The following is a 22,845-nucleotide window of genomic DNA, read 5'->3' on the forward strand; positions in this document are numbered from 1 at the left end:
TTTCATTTTTTTCACTAACTAGGACACTCGGTAATCATAGTTCAAATGGAGAGGAGCCTGAGAGGTGTTGTGATAGGGAAAAAATCAAGGTAGGTACATAAATTCAGCTATAAGTTACCTTATATTTGTGCACACTAAATCACCCAATAAGCTGATCCTTCATTGTGCATTATTATAGTATTCACTTACAGTGATTACAGGAGGTGTTGTGATAGGGAAAAAATCAAGGTAGGTACATAAATTCAGTTATAAGTTACCTTATATTTGTGCACACTAAATCACCCAATAAGCTGATCCTTCATTGTGCATTATTATAGTATTCCTTTACAGTGATTGCGCAATGTGGTGGCAACTGCATGTTGGTAGGTGAATTTGCAGACAGAATTGCTGGACTCTGGCCCTTCTTGGTGGCGATGATGAATACCAGTTCCAGAATCGTTCCAGCTATTTATCCATCCATCCGAGGCACTGGAAAGTAGCAGAAAAAGCCCTCTCGGAACCAGCACAATATGCAACATTTACATGGCAGTGCACAGTTTGGTAGCTCGTCCCCGACTGACTCTTGTTCCACCTTTCCTACCTAGGCCAACCACAATTTGTGTGCGCTACACAGTTCCGTTCCCAAGGGGAACCACACTATCTCTTACACACTTGATAATTAAGACTCCTAAGTGAAGGTCAGCAATTTACATAACAGTAACCAAATACATTAAATAAAACAGAACATTTGCACATACTGACATTTCTACAAAAAATTATTCACACAGAAATTACAATTATATACAGTAAGTTTTGTTCCCTCCAAGTGGGACAAAGAATTTAAATGACAGATATACTACACTGCATAGAATGAAACCATGACATCAAAGTTTTTACAAAGAAAGGAGTATACAATTTTGTGTTATCGATTCAATGAAACAACATTTGCAGAAGCTTAACGTTGTAACGTTAAATGAAACAAAAGCAAAATAAATCAGTAGAGCATTAGAGCCACGGTGTTACAAGTAGTGCTATATAAAGGCGTGAACAAGTTTACTCCACATCTCCTTAAGCGTGCATCTCCGACCCCAGATTCCCTACCTTAAATTGTTCAGTGGAGCATTCTCTATGTCCTGTCACATTTCTGCACGCTCTTATGGCAAAACACTGTATAAGCTTCAAGTGTTAATCAAAATAATGTTCACCAAACATAGCTCGTATAGTTTGAACTGCTCCTGAATATACTTTCCAGTTTAACTACAGCGTTTTACTTACATTTCTCTTTACATCTAGTTTTCCTTCTGGTTAGTGTTTACAACGCCGGTCCCTAAATTAGCAAAAAATAAAGGTGGCTGAACCACAACAACATTTTTTACATTTTTCTCTCTCACTCAACCGCTTATCATAATCCAGAGTCGGACGGCAGCAAAGAGTAACTAGTGTTCCACAGAGTAATTACTCCCGCTCCAAGGTCAAAATAACTCTGGCCCGCAACACGGAGTAACCATCTCTAGCATGCGGTCGTTGCCCCCACAGAGACACAGAGTAATTACTCCCGCTCCAAGGTCAAAATAACTCTGGCCCGCAACACGGAGTAACCATCTCTAGCATTCGGTCGTTGCCCCCAAAGAGAGGCTGCCTGTTTTCTACAGTACTGGCCATTAAAATTGCTACGCTACGAAAGTGACTTGCTACAGACTTGAAATTTAACCGATAGGAAGAAGATGCTGTGATATGCAAATGATTAGCTTTTCAGAGCAAGGTTGGCGCCGGTGGCGACACCTACAACGTGTTGACATGAGAAAAGTTTTCAACCGATTCTCATACACAAACAGCAGTTGACCGTCGTTGCCTGGTCAAACGTTGTTGTGATGCCTCGTGCAAGGAGGAGAAATGCGTACCATCATGTTTCTGACTTTGATAAAGGTCGGAATGTAGCCTATCGCGATTGTGGTTTGTCGTATCGCGACATTGCTGCTGGCGTTGGTCGAGATCCAATGACTGTTAGCAGGATATGGAATCGGTGTGTTACGACCCGTGGCTATACCCTTCATTCGATCCCTGCGAAACCCTACATTTCAGCAGGATAATTCACGACCGTATGTTGCACGTCCTGTACGGGCCTTTCTGGATACAGAAAATGTTCGACTGCTGCCCTGGCCAGCACATTCTCCAGATCTCTCACCAATTGAAAACGTCTGGTCAATCGTGGCCGAGCAACTGGCTCGTCACAATACGCCAGTCACTACTCTTGATGAACTGTGGTATCGTGTTAAAGTTGCATGGGCAGCTGTACCTGTACACGCCAACCAAGCTCTGTTTGACTCAATGCCCAGGCGTATCAGTGCCGTTATTATGGCCAAAGGTGGTTGTTGTGGGTGCAGATTTCTCAGGATCTATGCACCCAAATTGTGTGAAAATGTAATCACATGTCAGTTCTAGTATAATATATTTGTCTAATGAATACCAGTTTATCATCTGCACATCTTCTTGGTGTAGCAATTTTAATGGCCAGTTGTGTATTTAATACCAGTCGATGTGATATAACACAGTACTTAGCAAAAAATGTAATACTTACAATATTTTCCGATGAGTTCGTGTACTGTGAAGCAGCGCGATGACGAATGGTCCCCGGCTCCCCACAAGGAGCAGAGCGCGAGAGGCACAGACAGGAATCTAGTTCGCATGCTTTGCACGGAAAATCGGTCACGGCCGCGGCTTGCATGTATTTCTCGTACACCTGCGAACGAACACCGAGGCCGCATCGCTTCACTTGTCAGCGCAGGCGGCTCCGTCGGGGAGGAACCACGCCAAAGCGTTTTGGCCAGTGTTCCCTGTGTGACAACTGGACGCGATCCAGGAGGCCGTATCACCTGAAAACTGGTGGAGACATAACACATCCGCGAACATTTGTCCCGTACGGCGTGAGGCATATTCACTGGGAAGATTCAGGGGTACTGTTATTTACTGAACAGGCAGTGGAAAACACTTTTCACAAAATGAGTAAGCATGTCTTTCTTATTTTCTGTCTCCGTTTAGAGGTACAAGTTTTTTCGTAATTCCTGTTGCCTGACTCTAAATTGTGCCAGACTAACGAGATATGTGACGAAGTCTCACGTAATGAATTCTGTGACTGAATAAAATATTCACTCTGCAGCGGAGTGTGCCTGATGTGAAACTTCCTGGCTGTACCATGTCTATCTCTCTCTCTCTCTCTTTTTTGCATTTTGTTTGTAATTGTTCGTTGTATTTGGTCAGAGCGGACGTCAGATGGCATCCGTTTAAGTTCTTTGGTAATCCCTTCACTCAGTTTTTTTTTATTATAGAGGCTAGCCAGTCCTCTGACCGAACACGCAGAGCTACCGTGCCGGCGCCGTTTGAGCTACCCAAGCTCGATTCACGGCCCGTCCTCACAGCTTTGCTTGTCCGCGAAGGGCAAAGGTTACGAGTTCGAGTCTCGGTCCGGTACACAGTTTTAATCTGTCAGGAAGTTTCAATCCTGTGACAATTTATCAAGTTTCTTTCGCCGAGTATTGTTCTTGTTACAGTTCATCTTTGTTTTGAAGGCCATGTACTGACACTAACGAACAAAACTATAATTGACGGTGAACTCTGCACAAACATTGAAGCTATCGATGATCAAATACCTCTGCGTTGGTAGACTGTGCGGCACGGTGACAAATTCATATTGGCAAATGAAGAAAAGAGTGAACAGGACCTTTGGGCTACCTCACTAAGAGCAACATGAATTTCAACAGATGAGAAACAACGAGCAGAGTTCCATAATTTAGGCAACACTTTTTTTCTGAAGGCAGGTAGCTTTTATTGAGGATTCCAATACGCCACATCGTTTCCTAATCTTTGGCTATAAAAGACTATTATTCAGCATACTCTCTGTTCAGTGCGACGGCCTTACCGCAGCTTCCTGAGATGACCTGTATGCACACATGGTACTACTCTACTATCCGACGTGGGAGCCAACGTCTCCGCATCATCCACGGACTGCTTCCCGCGGAGTGCATCTTGACGGGGCCAAACAGATGGAAGTCGAAAGGTCTGAGACCCGGGAATACACCTTTCTGTACCCCACCTTGTGGACGAGTGTGTCGCACTGCCAACAGAGACCTCCAGTTGAGCAGTGATAGTGCAGTTAATAGTGACCCATCGATCACCCTGATTGAGAGTGGCCTCACGTTCCAACATTGTGGGAGTCACAGCTGTGTGTGGCCGGCCGGCAAGCGAGAGATCAGACAGGTTTGCACAACTTACACGGTGATGACCTCGTCCAACGACTCACCGTGATTTTGTTCACTCCCAGGTTTCCATAGACATTCTGCAAGCGCCTATGAATATCTGTGATGCACTGCTTTTCCACCAAAAGAAACTTAATGACAGCTCTCTGCTTGGAACGCGCCTCTGTAACAGACGCACTTTTGAAGGCTACGTATATAGCCGCTACCTTTCGGAGTTTCATTAAACTACAGAGGGGTCCAAAAAATGTATCCACTGTTTAAAACTCCATAACTAGCAAACTAATTGACGGAGTTGTCCCATCTTTGGTAGTGCAACAATTTGTAGTTCCGGCAATCGCCACACTAGCGCTGTATTGCGTTCTTTTGTTTTGTCAGATGACAGTCGCCAGATAGTCAGTGTTTTGTTCTTAGTTGCACCTAGTTACTCAAATAAACATGGCTGGCGCAAGGCTTACATTCGTTTGTGTGTGGAAGTTAATGGTGACCATTGCGAATACCTACAGTGATATCTTTAAGTTGGACTTTAAGCTACACTTTCACCAAAAGTGAGACTCTCCGTCAATTAATTTGCAAGTTAATGACTTTTAAAAAGTGGATACATTTTTTTGGACCCCTCTGTATAACCATTGAAGCGGGATTATTCACGATTTCCCACAGTAAATTCGGCATTTTTTGACCAAAATTATCGGAGAAAGAATGTTGCAGTACTTTTTGAATGCCCCTCATACAGAGAAGAATTTTCCAATTTTTTCTCATTATCTTAAGAATAATTTTTATTTAACAACAATGGTAATGTTAGATATCCTTTATGTGACATAGTACTTATGTAAGTTATACGGAATAAATAAGAATTATGAAAGCCTTACCTAATAATAAAAAAACAAATTAAAAGAAACAATGGTGAAATACCAAACTACAAGTCCAAAAGTCAAAATGATATTTTTATGCCACTTATCACGTCTTTGACCTCTGTCCCTGTCTGTTGCTGAGTTGCACCGCGGCTCTGAATCCACATGAAACTGTAGGTACCTTCTGCAACTGCCTGGGTAAGTCAGTTCAAAGGTCGGAGTAAGGCAATGGCATACCACACGCGGCAGGTCCATGCTTAGTAAAGCACTGTCGTGTTCAAAACAATCTTGGGATTGACGACTACTTTACTTACTTTTAACACAAATGGCAACGCTTCATGTCCGACGTCCTGCAGGGCGCAAGACACTTTTAGCAACTACTGTAGCCTCCCCTTCTTCAGTACATAGAATCGGTATTTGAGTCCGGGGAGTTGCAGGATTTGGTTAAAATGTCCGACCATGGCTTTATTACGTTTCCATCTGTAATGACAGCGCCAGTATGCAGATTGATAATTTCTTATCGACTGACGAAACTGACGCAGTGCATTAAGATTTTATTTCTTGTCCTCTAAAAATGGTTTCGTTAGATTATTTAGATATACCTCCTAAGGACGTGGAATGTAAGTAGGATATGTTAACAATACATCAAAATGCTTTAAGAACCGGTGACAGAGTAAAAAGAGAGTAGTTCTGAAATGGCTATCTTTGTTGCTGTTGTGAGTCTTGTGACTGGTTATACGAGCGTCTCTCCTCTAATCTACGTATATTGCACAAAAATTTCAATTTGTGCCTATCTACTGTGCCCAGCATCCATTTGTACCTAACTGTTCCAATCAATCCTTGGTCCCACTCTACATTTCTGTCCGTGTCATATTTGTGATATAAAGAATATCGAACCATATTTAAAAATTTCCCTAAAGAAAAATCGCCAAATAGCCGTACGTTTCCAAAAGTTGTTGTTTTACTTACATGACCAACTCTGGCATCTCACAAATGTCATATTCAGGGCTCTGCATGTTAAAAACAACGAATATACATGCAGTGCATATCCAGGCACACCAATAGCTGACAGTACAGGGAAGGAAGCGTAAACTAAAAGTCCTTAAAAAACTACAAAATCCAACATGCAGCAGTAAGAGGAGCACCTGTGCACACAAACCACAACAAAGCAGAATATCTACACGTACTAGTTACCATCGAAACTAAATAGTTCTACATAATAGAGTTATAATAGAATATTCCTGACATTGCAAATAAATAGATAAATAAATAGACAATATGCGAAGATGGACGCGCAAACGAATGAAGCTGGATATTGCATTTTATAGGTTTTAAGAACTGTTATTATTAAGCTTCATTTTCTGTAATGTCAAATTATGGTATACTTTGGCACACGCTACATGTATACACGTATACTCGTTGTTTTTCAGATGCAGGGCTCTTAATGAGATACTGAAACTCACCGTGTAAATAAAGTAAAGCTTCTGAAAACACTCTGTTTGGTGTGACTTCATAGGCTTTCCCAGTGTAACAAGTTCTGAAAGTCTCTTCTTGTTTGCTGCTGGATCCTAAAATCAACTTGATTCGATATTCAGCGATCCAACTGTTCACCATGTTCAGGAGAGTGCTGCTTCTTCTGATGAGTCCCGCTGGGAACTGACGTCAGGCTTTTTGTCTCAGGACAGGGCTGGCAGCAGCATAGTCTACGGCCTTCAGCCGAGTGGCTTTGCAACAAATATGAAAAAAGGAACTCATACACAAAAAGGGGATGTAAAACCACAGTAAACAGAGATAATGTAAGTTATAATATACACTAACACAGGGACATTCACTAGGGGTCAGCTAAAAAAGTCAACACAAAATTAAAAGAACACAGCCGGCAATTTTTAGGGCACTTAAAATACACTGAAGTCACACACAAGTTAAGTCAGCCATAATATAAAAACACATAGAGCGAGAGGCACCTAAAAAACCACTGGAAGCGATGGAGCACAGAAAAGAATGAATATTGCTGGTAGGGACCAGCTGAGGGACGGGAGGCCTGAGAAGAGGGAAAAAGAGGGGAGGGTGGTGTAGATGGGGGGGGGGGCGAGGGGGGAGGAAGAGAAGAAAGGGGGGGTGCACGGGGTGCACCAAGAGGCAGGTGACGGGTGGGGCGGGAGATGAAGAGGGTAGACAAACAAGGAGGGAGTGCACTGACACAGAAGGAGGGCATGGTTTCGGTGTACGATATGAGGAGTTAGGCTCATGATTATTGTACAAACGTAGATAAATATTACTCTTGCAAAAACTGCATTTCTGATAAGAAGTAAGAATACGTGTATCAGAAGAAGGATTCCTGAGAATGTCAGATTGCCAGTAATTTGTAAAATTAGAAAACTTTTGTATAATATTGATAAGAAATTATACTTGTAACAGAAAAGCAACAATAAATAATACAAATGTATAACATTTTTGATCAATGCGTTGTAGCCTACCCTTTGTGTAAAACATACCCTCTTATGTGGTAAATTATTACAATTTGTGTGACTGTAAATAACGCCAAGTCAATGATATTTATAATAGCTGAATATAAAGGAAAAAATTCACATTGAATCTGTAATAGAGCTACATTATAAGGTACTAAGTAAGAAACTCAGCATTTCCTACATGAATACCATAGAACACTTGTAGGACATAATCGAGGGGACAGTTCGTGTACAAAATCCTGAAATGGCAACGCTCAGCTGCATATATAGGTAATGCCTGAGAAATATGTTGGGAACGGAGTTAGCAGCTAGGAAGTAATAAATTTAAAAGTCATGTACAACGCTGCAGTTTTTGAAGTGTCTCAATGTTTATGACGTCACATCTCCTGAAGTATGTGTGGTACTACCATGTAATTTCGTAGGTGCGTTGAGTGGCATATGTGGATACTGTCAGCAATATGTCTTGCAAAGGTAGTATCAACGGAGTAACAAATTTAAACGTTATGCAGTATGCGGCTATTTTCAGGAATCTCATGGTTTATGGCGTCGTATCTCCTAAACTATGGTTGGTAGGTAGTTGTTATCCTCACAAGTATTGCTGTCTGACAATTAGTGATATACGTACCAAGTTTGTTTGAAATAGGTCGAGTGGTTTGGGAGGAGATGTGCAACATAACATGTGAGCGTGTGGGTGGTATTCTGTCAACTGCACGACGGATTAATCTGAGATGTACCCTTTACCCTGCGGCTCCTGCAAGGTAAAATTTCCACCCCCACATAACTACAGAGGTCAGACAGACGCTCCTAACGTTCTAAAGAGAAATGCCGGAAAAACGTTCAGCAATAAATATCTTCTGTAGTCGTCCGCTGTAAGAAAATGACACAAAAATTCACAGAATCTCTTACGTAACTAGTGGGATACTTGGGTACTGGAGTAGTGCTAGTTAATGTAAGAAAAACATGAAACTAACGAAAAGTATTATTTATTTTGCAAAATTCTGAGAAATCACAATGCCACTTTTAGTTATGAAATGAACAAGTTATTTCCAGGTTCTTTTCGGAATGTGAAGTTACCTCTTAAGGATAGGATTCGCTAATGAAATTTCTATACAAAGTTTAAGATTGTTACTGATTTCGCAGAATGGCAGAGAACCGCGCCTACTCAAGTTGAATAATTATCCGTTAAAATGTTGTTAGGTACAGTCGAGGCTGTCGCGTGTGAAATGCAGTGAAGTGTACTGTTGTGCAGGAAATATGGGGCTCTCAAGAGCTGTAGCGCACAATATCGTAAGCTGTGATGGCTGCTGTCGCGCTGCCCACAGCTGACAAATAAGATGACTCTCGTTCCATCTGGACTGGCCATCGTCAATCAAACTCTCCCAACGCCTTTATGAAGTCAAGGACTCCTATTCGCCCCTAGTATAACTATTGGCCTGGTACACCGGTCAGATAACCAGTCCACAGCGATGCCACACAAAAATTCGCTCGCGGGCGTTTTATTATAACTCTGTCCATTCACACCGCACAATAAGTGTGATGGACAACACAGAGATCAATGCTTAACCGCAAGGACTCGTTCTCGACAGAGGTGCTCTCCCAGTGAAGTATTGAGAGACTTGTTCCTCGCTCTTTGAGTACATGTACGAACGCACACGCTCTCGTTACGTGTTCTCCCTCCACGAGTGACAATGGAACGGCCCCTCTCCACGCCAGATGTGGAGGAGTATATCTTTTGGTCTCTTCCATTACTGCTTCAGCTCAAGCCGTCAGGAATATCGTCTGCCAATCAGCATTGCTCTTCTAAAGCGGGAGAATGACGTTTCGTTTGAGGCGACCAATCCGGAAATCTGTAGCATCGGCGTTTGGCGTTTGCTGTGAAAACCTCTGAAACTGCATATTATATTTGTAAAGAATGCGTAGGCTGGGCGCTCCAACACAATGTAGCGGAATTTGGTTTTAAGCCGAATACGGGGTCGTTCTTCCTTTCACTTGGGCAAACGCTGTCTGCTCTACGGCTGGTCGCCGACCAACGTAGATAGGTTGACTCGTCCTCTGAAGGGACTGGCCTCCTGGCGTACGGTATGCCTCTCCCAAACTAAAAGCTTTTGTGACTGTCCTGTCTTGAATGTGTGTGTGTACACCAGCCTCGAATATTTCAACCACGGTGCGCTTACTTGTTATTGGCATATCGTTTACACGAATTCATACAACATTGACTTTATCTTATCGAGTTTGGGTTCGAATGAAGTGTCTTGATGTGCGGAATATGATTGTGAGGGCGGAATATGTAAGCAATGAAGGTCAGGAGACCACAACGTCTTACAATCATTATACACTCGCATACATTGAGCCATTTTTATAATATGTATGGATTTTGCATAAAAATACCCGTAAAACCTTACATACAGAAAATGATGACAAATTTCTAACAATTATCTCCTGTCTCCCCTACATTATCCGGAAATGGACTTGTTTAAGAAAGACATGCATCCACCACGCACAATGCGCCAATCGTTGATTGATTTTGAGGAGGGGACCAAACATCAAGGTCATCGGTCCCCCCAGATCAGGGAAGGAAGGGGAAGGAAGTCGCTGTGCCCTTCCAAAGAAACCACCCCAGCATTTGCCTGAAGTGATTTACGGAAATCATGCCGGCTGGAGTGGCCTAGCTGTTCTAGGCGCTTCGGTCTGGAACCGCGCGACCGCTAAGGTCGTAGGTTCGAATCCTGCCTCGGGCATGGGTGTATGTGATGTCTTTAGGTTAGTTAGGTTTAATTAGTTCTAAGTTCTAGGGGACTGATGAGCTCAGAAGTTAAGTCCCATAGTGCTCAGAGCCATTTGAACGGAAATCACGAAAAATCTAAATCAGGATGAGCGGACGCGGGTTTAAACCGGCGTCCTCTCAAAAGCGAGTTCAGTGTGCTAACAATTGCGCCACTTCGCTCGGAGAGCGATAATGTTTGGAGCACGACACACTATCAGCACACCGATTAGAAGTGTTACCACTTCCCTTCGCACAGGGAGAGAGATAAGGCTGAAGACAGTGTTGCACCCAACGAAAATTGTGGACACAGGAGAGGCATCTTTCCGTACGTGCCCTGGTCTGACATTTAATATCACGATGCATGGTGGAGGCTCTGAGGAAAAGTGAGGTCGCCACGCTTCATTTGCAGTCGCTATAACAGACCAACATCTGGTGTGATGGCACAGTGTGGCGTTGTGCACTCAAACATGATCGCATTTCTCCTTTTTACTATCAACGCCTTGTCCAAGTTTTCTTTTATAACGGGTTAAAACATCTAAATAATATGTTCTTAATGACCGATTTCGACTTCATGTTGAAATCATCTTCAGAAAATTAGCACTGTGAGAAAGAGAACAGCAGAGTTGCAGAAAGCTTGATGAGTATGGCGTCGGTGGAAATTATCTCGGATGTTCACGCGGCAACACGATCGTAAACTGACGACTGATGGCTGTAGAAAATTTGGAAATTTGTGGTGTGGTCTTATGGGACCAAACTGCTGAGGTCATCGGCCCCTAAGCCTATGCACTACTTAATCTAACTTACACTAACTTACGCTACGGACAATACACAAACCCATGCCCGAGGGAGGACTCGAACCTCTGATGGAGGGAGCTTCACGGACAGTGACAAGGCGTACCAGATAGCGCGGCTGCGCGCGCGACGATGGCTGAAGTGCTAAGGGTTAAATTGTGAGCTAATTTCGCTCCGAAAACGGATTACGTCAGCCAGATCCAATGGTACATGCCTCATAAAATGTGAGATATTTACGTTACCTGAAATTTACTAAAGAAGTAACCGTAACCTAAATGCGGATATATAAAGAGACAACAGCTACTCATCATCAGACACGTAGCCTCTTTTATGTTAAAATAAGGGAGCCTACAGCCTGAGAGCAGATAAAGTGGGACTTAGAGGCACTGGTGCGAATTACAAAGACGTCGTTCTTATTAGTTCCAAGTCAATAACTAAAAGAACAAAACAAAAATATTTGTTTTTATGAACGTGCTGGCATAATGTGACAACCAAAAGCAATTAACTACCTTAAGTGATGAAGAAACTAAAAAGTATAAGTATCGCCGGGTAACTGCCAAGCAATACGCTCTAGTGTGTACTCGAAGTGACGCCGTTGTTACAGTAATGTAGAATCCAAGGTAGCAGCTAAGAAATCACAGAAGTGCTCATAAGTCGACTGTAGTTGTGGTAACGGTACAAGTCGATGCCTTTACGTGGAAGACCCATGAGACAGGCTGCTGGAAAACTGAAATACATCGTTACCACGTGGTGGCGGTGTATAGTTGTCAAATAGTAGGTATAAGCAGAATGTCTTTAGGTTCTGACATTTCATTACAATGACTGGCCAAGTCCCAAAAAAGCAAAAAAAAAAAAAAAATTGTATTACACAATACCTTCTAGCTATACTTGTAAATACACTCCTGGAAATTGAAATAAGAACACCGTGAATTCATTGTCCCAGGAAGGGGAAACTTTATTGACACATTCCTGGGGTCAGATACATCACATGATCACACTGACAGAACCACAGGCACATAGACACAGGCAACAGAGCATGCACAATGTCGGCACTAGTACAGTGTATATCCACCTTTCGCAGCAATGCAGGCTGCTATTCTCCCATGGAGACGATCGTAGAGATGCTGGATGTAGTCCTGTGGAACGGCTTGCCATGCCATTTCCACCTGGCGCCTCAGATGGACCAGCGTTCGTGCTGGACGTGCAGACCGCGTGAGACGACGCTTCATCCAGTCCCAAACATGCTCAATGGGAGACAGATCCGGAGATCTTGCTGGCCAGGGTAGTTGACTTACACCTTCTAGAGCACGTTGGGTGGCACGGGATACATGCGGACGTGCATTGTCCTGTTGGAACAGCAAGTTCTCTTGCCGGTCTAGGAATGGTAGAACGATGGGTTCGATGACGGTTTGGATGTACCGTGCACTATTCAGTGTCCCCTCGACGATCACCAGAGGTGTACGGCCAGTGTAGGAGATCGCTCCCCACACCATGATGCCGGGTGTTGGCCCTGTGTGCCTCGGTCGTATGCAGTCCAGATTGTGGCGCTCACCTGCACGGCGCCAAACACGCATACGACCATCATTGGCACCAAGGCAGAAGCGACTCTCATCGCTGAAGACGACACGTCTCCATTCGTCCCTCCATTCACGCCTGTCGCGACACCACTGGAGGCGGGCTGCACGATGTTGGGGCGTGAGCGGAAGACGGCCTAACGGTGTGCGGGACCGTAGCCCAGCTTCATGTAGACGGTTGCGAATGGTCCTCGCCGATACCCCAGGAGCAACAGTGTCCCTAATTTGCTGGGAAGTGGCGGTGCGGTCCCCTACGGCACTGCGTAGGATCCTACGGTCTTGGCGTGCATCCGTGCGTCGCTGCGGTCCGGTCCCAGGTCGACGGGCACGTGCACCTTCCGCCGACCACTGGCGACAACATCGATGTACTGTGGAGACCTCACGCCCCACGTGTTGAGCAATTCGGCGGTACGTCCACCCGGCCTCCCGCATGCCCACTATACGCCCTCGCTCAAAGTCGGTCAACTGCACATACGGTTCACGTCCACGCTGTCGCGGCATGCTACCAGTGTTAAAGACTGCGATGGAGCTCCGTATGCTACGGCAAACTGGCTGACACTGACGGCGGCGGTACACAAATGCTGCGCAGCTAGCGCCATTCAACGGCCAACACCGCGGTTCCTGGTGTGTCCGCTGTGCCGTGCGTGTGATCATTGCTTGTACAGCCCTGTCGCAGTGTCCGGAGCAAGTATGGTGGGTCTGACACACCGGTGTCAATGTGTTCTTTTTTCCATTTCCAGGAGTGTACTAGAGTAGATGCTGTTGCCATCCAGACCAAAAATCCAGCTAGGAGATCACTGACTGTGACCATGGTAACAATAAATAGTTGATATCTTTAATGAACTTTGCTAGTTTTCAAGCAATATGGGTTGCTAGGAAACTAAACCAGCATGTGTACGATGTTACGATGTGACGGCGTATCGCTAGTAAATAATAAAGATTGACAGACAGTCTGATGCTAATGAAAATACGCCACTTCGGTCTTAATAGCAGATATATATATTACAAAATATCGGTGTTACATCCTGCTAAATGTAAAGCAAACGAAGTTCAATGGGAGAAGATATTAAAAGATCGATATATAACTAGTATATAATACCCCTAGTGGTACTGATACGTAACAGAGGAGACGCCATTGGCGTTTGGTAACCCACATGGCTGCTGTACGTCAAAGAAGTATGCTAATATAACGCTCAAAGTTGTCACAGGAACGATATATCGATACCTACAACAATCCACGAGTGGTCGACATGTTAATAAAATTGCAGTAATAATGACAACGAATCATTAGCATCCAATAGAGATAGTCTAACAGAAGATCAAACGTAACAGTGATTAAAATTATGTTTATGGTAATTATGCACATCAAAATAAGAACTGAGTTAAAGTATCATAACAATAACTATAAGGACCACTACTTACTAATATATGACACTAAAATAAACAACATAGGTTTATGTAATAGAAAGCTCGTTTACAAAGTAACGTGGCGTTGAAAATGGTAGTACAATTTCTTTCCATACAATAAAGTCGAAATGTGAGACAAACAAAGAGTTTTCAGTTTTTTTATACGTATTCAGGGATATTTGTAATGGTTACACAAACATCGATAGTTGAGAAGCACTTCTTCCTTACGTATTTTGCTACAGTGCGTATAATAATTTGAATAACAATAAAAAAAGAAGTCAGGGAAATTAGGGCTTAATGTCCCTCCAACATCAGTGTCATTTGAGGCAGAACACAAGCTAGGATTATTTCAAGTATAGAGAAGTAAATCGGCCGTACCCTTTCGAAGGGAACCATCCAGCAATTTCCTGGAACAATTAGAGAAATTGCAGCAAATCTAAATCAGGATGACCGGACGTGGATTTGAACCATTGTCTTGGCGAATGTGAGTCCAGCTGCACCACCTCACAGAGTATGGCTTCGAGTACACAAAAATTTTGTAAATCCAACAACCTACTGGTCTGCTGCATACATAATTGGTGAACGAACTCAAAAACAAGAATTAAAAATTTAAAAAAAATTGTCCGACAGTATCAAGCGAATGTTTGGAGCCGACACACGCGTAAAGTCAAGGTAGACAACTTTTCTCCTGGAGGTTAACACAGGCGAGCTACTTGACTTGAGGTCGGCCACATACAGCTATTATGACATGTTTCTAGACTATACTTAAAGTCCGAAACCCGATTTACATTTACATCCCAAACCCTCCCATTGGTTTCTGTTCCAATTATATAAGTGTTACTAACAACTCCTTCTGGGAAGTTTTGAAGTTGCAAGACTGACGGAGTGGGAAATCGTTCACAAACAGCCGGCCGCATTGGCCGAGCGGTTCTAGGTGCTTCAGTCGGGAGCCGCGTGACTGCTACGGTCGCAGGTTCGAATCCTACCTCGGGCATGGATGTGTGTGATGTCCTTAAATAGTTCTAAGTTCTAGGGGACTGATTACCTCAGATGTTAAGTCCCATAGTGCTCAGAGCCATTTGAACCATTCACAAACGACATGAGTATGATTCACGTCCGACCATCCCCAAACAGCAAATTCCGTCACCATCTTTTTGCTCCACTCCTTCTTTAAACAGACTTATATTTTGTCTCTAATTAAGTTAGCTGAAAACGAGCTCTTGTTCTGCCGGGAAGCTGTTTTGACAATTAAGAAATATCACACGATTCAGATCTCAGTCGTACCTGTCCTTTCTTATCATATATTTTCCCGTACTGTGCTCCCCCCCCCCCCCCCCCCCCCACACACACACAGCTCCAGCCAAACCCACGCACACAGAGAACAATAAAAAAAGTGAGGCTTTATATAAAGAATTCCGACATTACAGAATAGACGCACGGTCACACAAAGACAAAGACAACATCAGCTACAACGGGCGGAGGCTTCTTCCAGAGGAATGTCTATCTAAGAAGCAGCTGGTAACTGACGATGTAATTTAGAAACCATTTGAAATAAAAACAGGTGCAAGGTGATAACATTGCTCTTCAAGTGCATTTTGGAAAAGGTAATAAGGGAATGGTATCTTAACCTTCAACAAAAAGGAATCTAGGAAATCAAACTGAGGTGTAAAATGTCGAATGTCAAGCAACTGGCTACCCTTTGCAGATGATTTAGCAATGTTTCTCGAAAAAGTTGATACAGCAACAGAAAAAATATAAACCTTTTGAAAGAGATGGCGGAAAAGGCTGGATTACGAGTTTCTTTCGAGAAGATAGAATTTGTAACGAACAATAAAGATGCTCTAAAATCCCTAATTAGGAGATATGATACACCCAGTAAAATAAATAGATTATGTACTTAGGGAAAATAATACTGTCGAACGGTGCAGATAAAGAAGCAATAAATAAATAAAATACAGTCCGTAAAATGGAAGTGACTTATCAATTAACCAAGGACGTTTCCAATAAAAATGCAGTCTCACTGATAACAAAAATTCACTGCTACAACACTGTCATGAAACTCTATCCAAGAAAAGTTGTGAATACGTAGATGAGAAGTAGTAACGAAGGAATATACACCTAGACTGAAAAACTGTCTCATGCTCTCAGAAGGGAGGGAAATTAGGGAAAAAGTTGTATAGTAGCAAATTTTTCTACAGTGGTAGGGGAGCATATTATGAACAAGAAACTTAAACAACCTCACCGATGGGATGTGAGTGTGGTGTTTCTCTTGCATAACTGGAAAAGCGAAAATTTTTACCAGTACAAATTTAAACTACGTTAAATTTACTGCAAAAAAATGTCCTACTCATGTTTTCTCTGGGACTAATAATTTCCTCCTAGCAGGGGATGGGAAAATCACAGATTATTGATGTTTACCTTTAAATGAAGTGAGTTAAGAACAAATGTAAAACGTGGGTAACACATATTAGTGTAGTAGAGCCTTATTAAGGGATAAATCGTGTTCTGGTATCATATCAGGGTGGAGAGACAGGGGTTGAAAGTAGAAGCGTGAGAGAAGGTAAGTCATCGGATTGTGGGCATATGCTTCCCTCCTTTATAGGCCTGAAAACTGAAGAGCGAACAGGTGATGTCCCACTACGTCACGAGAAGCAACTACAGGGTGTTTCATGAAGTTATACCAAATATTCGCAATGCGCCTTATGAATCACTGGCAAAAGTGGGCAGAAATGCCGAGGGGTATTTATTTTCCACGAACTGCATTGAGATTGCATGAAACAGAGATATGAGTTTCTAATAATACCAGCCCAAGAAACGCATATGGACAGAATCTACGTGAATTTGTGCACTATCTTCTACGCTGCTAGAGGAAAAATTTATTCTTAGTGATTTTACACAGTAGCTGTAGCGTTCTTTCGGGAAAGACAACCTCCCCCACCAGAAGGGCTGCTCGCTTTTCGTTTTTGTAGACAGACTACATCTCTCCTGTAGTTCCTGACCAATTGTGTGACGTTAGTGGGCAAAATAAATTCGCTTTTTCTTCCCCCAATTCGACATTTTTTGATCTTCACTAGCTGGGGATTTCGTTACATTGATCTAATAAACCCGAAAAGTCTTCTAAAAAGGTACTTGACTGCTTCAACAAAAATCTCAAAATGAGAGTCAGCTGGTTCATGGAAGTGACAAAAGTTTTATCAGAAATCGCCGTTACGAAAGCACAAATTCTAGGCAGACCAACTTTTCGAAACAATTTTGTGAAGTTCGGCAGTATTCAGGAAAGGGGCGGAAAACGCATCACTGCATTTACAGCTGAAAGAAAAGACTAACGCAGTGAAGAATGAAGAAATACGGGGAAGAGGGAAAATCAGGAAAGACGACAACATAAGCAGGAAGTTACTTCATGTGGTCCATAGAGGCCGAAATCGAAGAAAACACGATAATAATTCAGGCAGCAACAAACGCTGATGACAAATAAAACTTAAACAACAAAACAAGTCAGTCCGCCTACCATGATTTTAGCTCGTGACTATTATAAGTGAAAATGTTCCTGCTGGTAATGTGGAATACACTAATTTTTACTTTGGAATACACATCAAAGATCTGACATGTCTACGGAAATACGTTTGAGAAGTAAATAAGCCGCAAAATTAAATTGAAAATATGGCTATGCATTAGAAAAAAATCCGTCCGCACAACTGGAAAACACTGGTGTCGAAACTGAAATGTGCGTCCATATCAGTATGGCAGCCATAATTCGTCTGTGGTGCCGCGCGGAGGTTGACACCTCTTAATGTGTTTGCACGTTGAAGGTTGCGGTCGACCTGCCAGGTGTTATCCCACATGACGAGTGGGAAACTTTCCTCCTGGTGATTACGCGGTCGCCGTGTAGCACCGACGCAGCAAACACACGTGCAAACGTGTTGTACTTCACACTTAGATTAAATAACGTTAGAGACAACCGCTGTCTGCAGCGACAAGAATCTGTCACTCGTTTAGACTGGATCTACAGCCAGTAATGTGCAAGTAATTAATTGTGTGCATAACGCATGTCGTATGTTTTGAGAGTGACTCATCCAAATCTTTCGTAACACGTTTTGGTACTACCTACACTGCTCCGTGTTCCACCACAATCAATGCATAAATAGATAGGACGTAGGCTGCATTAGTTATGCAGAGATGAAGGCGCTTGCAGAGAATAGACTGACGCGGAGAGTTGCATCAAACCAACTTTCGGGCCGAAGATTACAACATCTACAAAGAGTCATCACACGTTTTAGATCCCAAATTTTAATTCTGCATCTGTGACTGATGCTGTCTGTGTGTCCAATCTGCTCACGAAAGACACGTATTTGATAAACCATCGTATCATCGAAGCGGCTACTCAAAGGTAATATGCTTGGTGCTGTGACGATTATCGAAACGTTGTGGATTTTCATCACTACCGCCTTGCTGGGAAATGGAGAATTAACTGGGTTCAAGAGCGGGATTAAAATTGGCGTGAAATGATGCGAGAATAAGGTTCGCTGATGTCATTGCTGCTCTCAGTGAATGTGAAGAAGAATTATAAGATTTGTTGAATGGAATGAACAGTCTAATAAGCACAGATAATGTATTGATAGTAAATCGGAAAAAGGCAAAAGTAATCAGAAGCACCGGAAATGAAAATAGCGAAAAATTTAACATCAAAATTGATACCAAGGTAGTAGAATAAGTTAAAGAATAACGCTACCTTGAAAGCAAGATAACCCATGAAAGTTAACATAAAATGACAAGTCTACTAGTGTCAAACAAAGGTCTTAAAGGTCTTAATCTAAGGAACAAGTTTCTGAGAATGCACGTTGAAGAACAGCATTGTGTGGCTGTGAAACATGGACAGTGGGGAAACCGGAAAAGAAGAGAATCGAAACAATAGCGACGAGCCACGGAAGAATCGTGTACTTAAAGTGTACTCATCAGAAATGCGGAGGATCTCCGCAAAATCGGGGAAGAAAGGAAGATATAGAAAACAGTGACGAGCAGAAAGGATAGGATGATATGATATATTTTAAGACATCGGGGAATAACTTCCATAGTACTAGTGGAAGCTGTAGAGGCTAAAAGCTGTAAGGGAAGACGGACATTGGAATACATCCTAAATATAAATTAGGATGTGGGATTATAAAAATGGTTGAAATGGCTCTGAGCACTATGGGACTTAACATCTGAGGCCATCAGTCTCCTAGAACTTAGAACTACTTAAACCTAACTAACCTAAGGACATCACACACATCCATGCCCGAGGCAGGATTCGAACCTGCGACCGTAGCGGGCGCGCGGCTCCAGACTGTAGCGCCTAGAACCGCTCGGCCGCTCGGGCCGGCGATGTAGGACTCAAGTGCTACTCTGAGATGAAGAGGTTAGCGTAGGACGGAAATTTGTGATGGGCCTGTTCAAACCAATCAGAAGACTAGTGCCTAAAAAAAAGTGGCGGGTAGATATACATACGCACTACTTGTCGTTTATTCTACGTTGTTACTTCTTCTCGCAGAGTGAGCCTTGTACTGTCTGAAAGTTACTGCACGAAACGTGTTAAACGTTCGCGAACATTCGACAAAAGTCATGATATTCTGTAACCGTAAGAGATAATAAACTGGTTTGTGCAGTTGCGCCATGTGCTCGCAGAAAGTTTATAGCAACTGCATTTCGAACACTGCCGCTCTTTTTAATATGATTTTTCTGCCGCATCAACACTGGGGTAACTGCTGACATTGAAGACTACAACCTGGGGATAAATGGACGGAGCTACAGATTCCCTGATACGCCACAGCTCTCGTTACAGCATCGAGCCTGTTCGAACAATCACTTGGCATTTGACTCGGGCGGTACGAGGGAAAGGGACTTGCGAGAAACTACGAAGTAGCTACAATAAATTACGGCTGTACGTAAAATCTGACTATGTAGTGAAACTCATAAGGAAATAGCATTAAATATTGCCATTGCGCGAACTGATGTTGTCTTGAACAAATTTGCGATAACAATTCTTATACAGCACTGGTATATATGGTTAAATAAAAATTGATGCCAATTTTAAGATAAAGGAAACAGGCAAAGGCGAAACATTGCGTTACTGAACCCATTAGAATTTTTTATTTTGTTGTGAGAGAATAATAATATACTACGTGGATTGTAAAATAGCGTTTCAATACCTGCTTCAATATTACAGTAAGTTACTAGATAATAATCAGTTTGAAAACAAGATGTCAACATACAGATGAAATACAAAAGCATTTCAATCAAGAATTAAGTTTCTAACTAACCCAATACATCGTGGTAAACTGGATCTAATTGCTATCTCGAGACTAAATTACAACTGCTTATCCGGCCTCTGTGACCGAGCGGTTCTAGGCACTTCAGTCCGAAACCGCGCTGCTGCTACGGTCGCAGGTTCGAATCCTGCCTTGGGCATGGATGTGTCTGATGTCCTTAGGTTAGTTAGGTTTAAGTAGTTCTAAGTCTAGGGTACTGATGACCTCAGATGTTAAGTCCCATACCGCTTAGAGCCATCTGAACAACTGTTTATCTTGGGGATAACACTATCAGATGTTACTAGAATGCGGGACGAGTGAAGGCGCGAGAATTGGACTTAATCATGTGTGCGGTATCATCATCATCGTCGACGTCGTCGTCTTCAAGGATTAAGACTTTTGGCCCGTTCTGCTTCAGAGTTACTCACACCAAGTGTTTAACCCTAGCATTACCAACGTATTTTTTGTTACATGTAATACCAACCGGGGGGGGGGGGGGGGGGGGGCTCAAAGACCCATAAAGAATACCACAATTTATTTTATCATAAATCAAGTTTATTTACTTCTGATACCTCTAATAACAATTCAAAATGCTTAGACATTGTTTTTGTATACTGAATAATAAAAGATAGGAATAAAATGAACAAAACGCGAGATTCAGTTTATATATTGTTTGGAGTAATGTTTCAAAATAGTGTTTTCTTATAAAAACGACTTTTTTTAATTCGATACACTACATGAAGCAAACAAAAGTTACTGTCTCATTCTGCAACGCATTTTTCACACAACACTGTCTTCCTGCAGTGTTTCCCACAGACGTGTTTGTGGCACTGAGAGCAGGTAACAGTTGACTTTCCCAGCTTGTTGTACTTGATCTTTTTAGATGCAGCTTCTTGGCAGCATAGGTGGCACCGTCCACGTGTTCCTGGTTCTGCTGTTGAGGATGATGGTTCTACAGAGCAGCTGAGCTTCCGTTGTGTGATGCTTTCCATTGCCATTATTACTGGCTTCTGAAGCCCATACAAATTTTGTGCCCGTTTATCTACTTGAGATCTTATTAGTTCGAGACCTAAGTTAGTGATAAAAACCCTTCTGCGGTTTAGCAAATTCTTTTTGTAATTCGGAAAGTTGAGGAGGAAGAGTGAATATGCATTTATTGCTGATATGTCAGTGAGTGTGTAGAAGAGGGACAAAGGCCATCTTCTTGTTCCTCTCTTTGTGCTGTAGTGTCTTGCCATCTGGTCTATGGTGTCCACGCCTCCCTTTGTAGAATTATAAAAAAGATTTATGTTAGTCTTTTTTGAGTCTTCATTCAACACCCATTCTGAGTGATAAGTTGAAAGCATCAACAGCAGTTTCTTTGCCTTCTCGCGGACTAGCGTTGATGGAAGAGTAACTGGTGGCCTCTGTGTCTGAGGGTCAGTATAAGCAAAGATGGAAGAGTGTAAACTGCGGCCAGTTGTAGTCTTCAGCTCTTCAGGTATGTGTCGTCTGTTAGACTGTAGGGTGCCAACAAGTGTGAGGTGAAAATCATTCCATAGTCTCAGCAAGCTCCACTGAAGTATAGTACCGATCTGTGGTAACATTACGGCCTGATTTTTCAATAGGTTTTATTAGTCTCTTTACAATTTCCATCGGTCCATTTGAATGCTGTGTATTTCCTGACTTGCCTGTATAGATGTCCATGCTGATCACATATCTAGTCTCAGAATCAGACAGCATTCGAATTAGAATGCCGTATTTTCCAGGTTTTTCTTTTAGAAACACCTTGAATGGACAGCGACCACGGAACAAAGACAACATCTCATCCACTGTTGTATGTAGACCAGGAATGAAAAACAATGGAAGTGAAGAACTGAAGCTTTCAACAATTTCCCTCATTGGAGCAAACTTGTCAGTCTGGCGACGAATTTCTCTTGTGTTCTTATCATCAAACCTCAATATTTTAGTCAATTCGAAAAATCGGGTCCGACTCATTGATCCATAGTACACTTGTCGGCCCTGAAGCAAAGACCATAAATCTTGGACAGGTATCTTATTGTCATGATTTGAACCCATGATTAGCAAGAGTCCTATATAACAAAATAACTCATCTTCATCTGTGTGCTGAATACCTAGTCGAGAAGCCTCTTCATTTGAGTGTAGTTTTATTAGATTCATAATTTGAGGTGTAAAAAAGAGCTCTATAGCCTCTTTCGGAGACGCAATTCTTCCTTGTTGTCCTAGCCCCATTCTTTCTCGCACTATATTTTGTACAGAACGCCGATATTGTCGAGATGGCTTGCACTTTTTGCAATGAATTTATCACATTCCGTATCATTATCATCTGGTGGATTGGCTTCAACCTCATCTTCATTCTCAGACGATGAATCAGTTCGAATTTCTTCCACATCATCATCCACTTCACATTCCTCTAAATCTGATTCGTTCAAAACTTCTTCTAGCACTCTTTCAATGGAACTATCACGTAAACGTT

This window comes from Schistocerca gregaria, chromosome 1, assembly GCF_023897955.1.
Source record: "Schistocerca gregaria isolate iqSchGreg1 chromosome 1, iqSchGreg1.2, whole genome shotgun sequence".
Classification (NCBI taxonomy): Eukaryota; Metazoa; Arthropoda; class Insecta; order Orthoptera; family Acrididae; genus Schistocerca; species Schistocerca gregaria.